Consider the following 7,344-nt stretch of genomic DNA (forward strand, 5'->3'; position numbering starts at 1 on the left):
AGCACTGTATAGTTCCCTTTAGGTACGTTACTTCAAACATTCCACTCCTTTGCTTTCCCCTCCTGTCGTTTTCCTATTAATGTTCTCTGTAGATTGTGTCATGAAATGGCTGGTCCAGTCACAAAATCCTTTTCAGATTCCTAGCATTGTTGTTGCTGTATATCTGTATAATTTCCTCCAAAGCAATGATTCTTAATCATTAAAACTTCACACCTCACTGAGGTATTTAAAAAAGTTACGTAGTTTATAGGTTTTCCTTTTGAATTAAGATAGTTCCTATATTATAAATTTGTTCAGATTAACCAGATGTTTAAGATTTGTTCTGTGGCTAGCTTATTCATACTGTTCTAGCTGTTGGCATGTGTGAGGCCAGATGCTGTGTAGTGTTCAGGTTAGCATTTGAGTGGGACTAGGTTTATTTTCAAAGCCATTAAGAGAGTGAAGGGAGTAGTTAAGGGAGACACTTCCAATGACTAGTTTAAAAAGCTCTTAAAGCAAAAGCACAATGTGAAGGGAGTTAAAGAGAAGGTAGGTAAAATTTGGGGTGGGATGGAGGTGGTAATGGAGAAAGAGAAAAGGAAAGCCCAGGATGGAAGCAGAAGGGAAAGGTAACGTATCCTTTGTGTACCCTGAGTAAGGGAGGCTTGTAGGCATGTAAAGAATAAGAAATTATTAAAATATCCACCTATTTTAGGATAAAAGTAGTGAAAGGTCGCCCCCTACTGCCTATTCGTTGTAAACTGAAGAAAAGGTTATAGCTGTTCATTCTGGTTTAGATCGTCAAGATGTTCCTAATGTGCTTCAGGAGGACTGCGGCGCTCACATCTGGATGAGGACAAGGCTGAAATGTATGGGTGCTGCTCACTCCTATTCTAGGCTTCAACTTTTACTAGAAACTTTGGAAAAGACAGTCAAAAAGTATATTGAACACTTTGTGCAAGGGAATACTAAGAAACAAACGCGTATATAGACCTGAAGTTTCCTGGCTTCTGCTTTGATCATTAAATTTTAAATTTTAAAGAATATAAGGTCTTAGTAATATGGTGGTTATGTTTGTGGACTCTGAAGTCAGACTGACATCATTTATATTCCTGCTTGATTTGGGGCCTTGGACTTGCTTAAACCCTGTTTACCTCAGTTTCTTAAATTGTAAAGTTGGGATAGGTGTTTCTAGCTTCATAAGGCTGTAAGCTTTTATGATATCCATATAAAAGCCCTTAACAAAATATTAAGAGGTGAAGAAATGTTGAATGTTGTATCATAGTATCTGGAAGTCATATCCACATGGGGTGGGTGGTACTTAATTTGCCCCTTTTTGTATGTCTGTTTTTGCTTACAGGGTTTCCTCTGCCTAGGATTCTTCATCCTATAATGTCTGCCTTTTGGACACTTATTCATTCTTTGCAACTCAAATTTCACTAACTCAAATTTCACTTCTTTGTGGTTTTTCAAACCACCTCCCAAAGAATTTTTCTGTGTTCCCGTAGTACTTCATAATACATTTGCCTTTGCATTTACAGTATTAGTTATGTGTTCACGTGTCTCAAGATGAAGGATATTTCTTAATCACTTTTTTATTCCATGCAGTAGTCGGTGTATTAATCAGGGTTCTCCAGAGAAACAGAATACGGTGTGTGTGTGTGTCTGTCTGTCTGTCTGTGTGTGTCTGTGTGTCTGTGTATGTAGAGAGAGAGAGAGATTGGTTTATTTTAAGGAATTGGCTCACATGATTATGGGAGCTGGCAGTTGCAAAATTTGCAGGGCAGGCTGGCAGGCTGGAGACCCAGAGAAGAGTGGATGTTGAAGCTTGAGTTCAAAGGCAGTCTAGAGGCAAAATTCCCTCTTCCTCAAGTGACCTCCTTCTTTTTCTCTTAAGGCTGTCAGCTGATTGATTGAGGTCCACCACATTATGGAGGATAATCTTCATTATTTAAAGTCTACTGATTTAAATGTCATTCTCATCTAAAAAATACTTGCACAGCAACATCTAGACTGATGTTTAACCAAATATCTAGGTACCATGGTCTAGCCAGGTTGCCACATAAAAATAAGCATCAGAATTGGGATTGAACTGAATCTAGTAGCAGAGAGAGATGCAGACATTAAAAATAGCTATAATAAAAAACTGGATTACATAAATGCCAAGTAAGGAATATTACAATAAAAAGATTAAATTCCTGCAAATCAAACCTGGCCAGGGAGCCTGTAATCCTTGGATAGCAGTTAAGCCACTGCTTCTAAGACTAATTACATATTTAATTAGACTGAAAAATGATAGCCAGATCTTGGGAATCAAATGAGCTCAGAGAGAATGGGTGTACTGGACTGTAGAAAAATAATGCCACGTCTACGGTTTAGGTTTATACTTTCTCTATCAACTAGGGGCTGCTCAGATCTCTTAAAAATAGCTTCAGGGAAGGGGGGGACAGTTTTAGAGCAGGCTCAACAGATGAACACAGCTCGGACTTACCACCTGGTAAAGCACAGATGGGATAATGCTGCCATCTTGTGGTGGGTACTCTTAGTTCTACAAATGCTCGTAGTAAATGGTTTGATGATGAAGTTTGGCCTAAGCATTTTTTGTGTGTGTGTGTGAGGAAGCTCAGCCCTGAGCTAACATCCGTGCTAATCCTCCTCTTTTTGCTGAGGAAGACGGGCACAGAGCTAACATCTGTTGCCAATCCTCCTCCTTTTTTTTCCCCAAAGCCCCAGTAGATAGTTGTATGTCGTAGTTGCACATCCTTCTAGTTGCTGTATGTGGGACGCGGCCTCAGCATGGCTGGAGGAGCGGTGCGTCGGTGTGCGCCCGGGATCCGAACCCGGGCTGCCAGTAGCAGAGCGTGTGCACCTAACCGCTAAGCCACGGGGCCAGCCCAAAGCATTTTTAATTATAGTTTTTTAGGTAAGTCAAGATTTTCTGTATGGTCTGAACTTTTGTTTAAACAGTGAGATGTTTGAAATTGATCTATGTGAAACGTTAGATAAGATTTAAAACTACATTTTCCTGACTTTTTGAGTCTTCTAGTTTGATGTTATGCTTGAGGTTTTTATTTTTTCTTTTTTCCCCTTCTCCAATGATAGTCAATTAATCTATCTTCATAAACCATGCTCAGAATCCTCTTCTAAGAAAACCACTCCAGGCCAAAGACCTTGCTGTGGGCAAAGGCCCTGGAAGTTCCCTGTTTTTGTTCCTCTGATCCTCCACATCGGGCCTCACCTGGTAGGGTCTGGGGTGGGCACCTGGCCCAAGGGCAGCCAACCCATGGACTAATTGGTGAAAAATTAGCCTGGCAGGAAAAACCCTGCCTGGATGAGGACTTAGAGACTCTCATTGGCTTAGTCAATTACTGTCTGGGGAATACGTATTAGAATCCTCACTCAGAGAGAATCAGCCCTTTAGTAATTTAAGGAGAAATGAGAAGACAGAAGCAGACAGAGAGCAGCTAAGTGGGGGAGGAGTAGGGATCCATGAACTTCTTCTGAAAGGGGACAAGATCATCAGACCCCTCACAATAGCTTGGATTCTGAGTAATTTTCGTGTACAAGGTTCTGTGCGACCTGAGTGCTGGGCTTTTCTTGGGTTTCTATGGGATTTGATTACTGGTAAGATTCCTGTTTTCCACAAATATTTTACAATACCATCCTCCCATCCCCTACATCCCACATTATGAGATAACCTTAACAAATCTCTATTTATTGCATCTACAAGTATCTAACATTATCGTCTTTTAGGTTTTCTAGCATGTTATATTTTTCAAAGTGTTTTGATATGCATTTTCTAATTTAATAAGGATGCTGCTTAGGAGTTTATGTATTTCCATGCCTGCTAATCCAGGAATTTAAGGAAGAAAATCTCAGTGCCCAGCACCCAGGTGCAGTCCTGCTGTCAGCCACATGCCTGTTCTCATTGCTTGCTGGGTTTTTTCCCTTGTTTTGTCCAGTTTCTTTTCTTATTCTCGTCTCTGGCTGGATTTCTAATCCCAGATCTACTTCCAGCTTACTCCCAAAGCCCCTGAAATTCAGCCCCCTCTGTTGGGCATCTGATATATGCCAGGGGCTTTGCTCATATTATCTCATAACAGCAACCTTAGGAGCTTATCACCATAGCACCGTATTGTTATCACCGTTTTACAGATGAGGACAGTTTACAGGTGAGGACAGCTGAGACACACTGAGTCTGAGTAACTGCCCAGGATCACACCGCTGTAAGTGGTGGAGCTGGGATTTCATTCCGGAAAAAACCCAAAACTACCACATTGCAGGGGAATCGTCTTGGGTTGGAGACCCTAGGAACAGACATAGAAATGGACCTCCCGAGTTTTACTTTAAATCTTTTGATAAAACTGTACCAACGATGGGGAATTATAGGGATAACCATTTCATCTGCTGCTAATTCTCTTAATCCAGTCTGATAATATTGGAAGAACAGAAGTGGAGGAGGCATGAATTTCCCCATTAGGGGAGAACCTAGTGGTAAGCATGCACAGAACTCTGATTTTCTTGCAAGGCTGTTTTAATTCTAGACTGACCCTGAAGCTACACGCCGCTGATGGAAAGAAGCAACAGTGAGACTGGAAGGTGAGATGTGGTTCAGGAGCCTTCCCCTGAGATGATAATGATGCTGGAGAAGACAGAAGAAAGGCGCAGCTGCTAGGAGAAATGAGCAACTCCGGAACAGCCAGATACTCCCATCACGGCTGTTTTGAGACATTTCACGGCTACCACCGCCTTGAGAAGGCTATCTTTGATGAGGCCTTGCTGGGCCGGCATCTCTTTTGCACCTTTATGGCTTTGGAGAAGAGCACAGCTAGGGTTGGAAGCCCGATTTTCTCACTGGAGGGCCTTGAGCAATTGAGTTTCCCTTGGGTAAAGATGCAGACAGGAGGTGATCCCTAAGACTTTTCCAGCACTAACATTCTGAGACACCTTGTGTCCCCTGGCTTCCAAGGAGAGTTGGCTTATGGGCTGTGTTTTCACTTAGTAATAGCACCAATCCATCTGCTGCGTGCAGTGGCAGCATCCAGGCAAATGCGCTCATCTTGGATGAAATGTTTCTGGCCTTTACCTCACAGCCTGGCCTCAGACGAATCCTAAGGTCTGTGAATTTACCCTCTCAGAACAGAGGAGCAGGGAAGAGGTTGCTTCTGAATGAGGACAGATGTTCCTTTCTTGTCTGGATTGGAAGAATAATGGCAAGGAGAGAGGCGGTGAGGCACATGTGAGTCACCTTGCCCCTCCGCAGTCCACCCTGGAGCGCTCTTCTTCTGCTGACCCAGCCTCCTCTCCCCAAGAGGGCTGTCATCATGAGCAGCAGCTTGTGCTGCCTTACAAGTTAGACCTGTTGTTAAAGATGCATATTGGCATTTAAAGCAGGCTGTCACACCCACCCGAATCTTCGTTCTGGGCTCCTAACTGGCCGTGGGAATAAGCCTCACACACCTCTACCTGCAGGGACCATAGGTCACCAAAGCCCCATCTGCTGTGCTCTGAGACCTATCTGCATTTGCACTGAGCACGCTTCCGACAGGCTGCTCCTAGCCAATGTCTGCTCCTGGGAGACATGGGACTTCTCTGGTGGTTGACTTTGGTTCAAGGACTCCCCACTGGCTTCACTGAAACTCTGCTCGGTGCTTTAGGATGCTTCCTCCCAGCCTGCCTTCCTCCTCTTCTTCACTCTGGCAGACAGTTCAGGAAGGAACAAAGAGGCTGAGGGAACTGGGCATGCTGGAAGTGCTCTATTATGTAAGGCCAAAAGACCCACCAGAGGATAGGTCCCATGAGAGGGCACATAGGACACACCATTCTCCAAGCCATCAAAATGTGCTTGGTGAGAGGGGCACCAACATCAGTGAGAAGTCCTGCGGGCCAGGAGTGATGCAAGGAGAGATGCTTACACACTGAGCTTGTTAGCATCTGGGGCATGATAGAGGCCAGGTGGCACTTAACTGCCAAAAACCAGGAGGCCATAGTCACCTTATTCACCAAAAGGCAAGGTTGGAGGCCAGTCAGTGGGCTTTACCAACAGGGGGTTGTGGAGATGATTAATGGAGCATGGTATCAATTTTGCACCTAGGGATGAAATAGGCAGACAGTCGACAAAGACGCTGCTTAGCCTCTCTAACAGGGGTCAGCAAACTTTTTAGGTAAAGAGCTCAATAGTAAATATTTTAGCCTTTGGAGGTCACATGCTGTCTGTTGCAGCTGCTCAACTCAGCTGTTGTAACCCCAAAGCAGCCATAGACGATATGTAAACAAATCAGTGTAGCTGTGTTTCAATAAAACTTCATTTATAAAAACAGGTGGTAGATTGGATTTGGTTCATGGCCTATTGTTTGCTGATCCCTTACCTATTAAGAAAAAAAAAGCAAAATTGGAGGAGCAAGAGGCCAAGGGCAGTCACTCCAATGGAAAGTCATGATCTCTTGCTCAGTTCCCAGAATTGAGTCAATTTTCAGATCTAGAACTGAAGAGGTGGCTGGAGGAAGGACCCTGCAAACTTTATGGCAAGTGCATGCCATGACGATTCCCTCAGTCTTTCCTCAAAGGAACCTATGGCCATTTACTTGGGTGACTGTACACTGGGGAAGGGGAAATAATCAGACATTTCTAGGACTGCTGGACAAAGGGTCTGAGTTGACACTGATGCCTAAAGACCCAGAGGAGCATCATGGCCCTCCTGTTGGAATGGGGGCCTATGAGGACCGGGTAAAAAATGAGCTCCTGGAAAAAGTCCAGCTTACAACAGGTCCACTGGATCCACAGATCCATCTAGTGGTCATACTGTATGTTTTTGCACCACTGACACCTCCAACACCACGGGGGTTGGCCAACAGGGCTGCCTTCACTGTGGCTTGGACCTGTTGCAACACCCTTTCCTGCTCTGGCCCCACTCAAAGCTGGCAGCCTCTGTGTCACACAGTATATGGGCCGGAGAAATATCCCTGGGGTAGAATGTGTTGCCTCTAGAACACAAAGAGGTCTCCAAGGTACTGTGCTTCCTTCTATGTGACAGGGCATAAGAGGCAGCAATTTGTCTTTTACCCTAGAAGGGGATATCCCAGAATACCCCTGACTACTGGTCTTCTAAAAATGTCAGTGGAATGGCCTGTTTCTGACTCTTCATAGGGTTTATTTCCCGTCCCCTGTGGTACAAGCACCTTATCGAGGACTGTAGCATACTAGCCCCCTCTTGTTCATCCTGTCCGATCAACTTGATATCATCGGTGTGAAATGACTAGTGTGATTTTTCTCTTGGTTATCTAAGAGTCCAGATATCTCAGACTATATTATGTAGGAAGTAGGAGTGTTAACATAACCCTGAGGCAAACTGTAAATGAGTATTAC

The sequence above is a fragment of the Ceratotherium simum genome, chromosome 3 (genome assembly GCF_057802395.1).
Source record: "Ceratotherium simum simum isolate JZ-2026a chromosome 3, ASM5780239v1, whole genome shotgun sequence".
Classification (NCBI taxonomy): domain Eukaryota; kingdom Metazoa; phylum Chordata; class Mammalia; order Perissodactyla; family Rhinocerotidae; genus Ceratotherium; species Ceratotherium simum.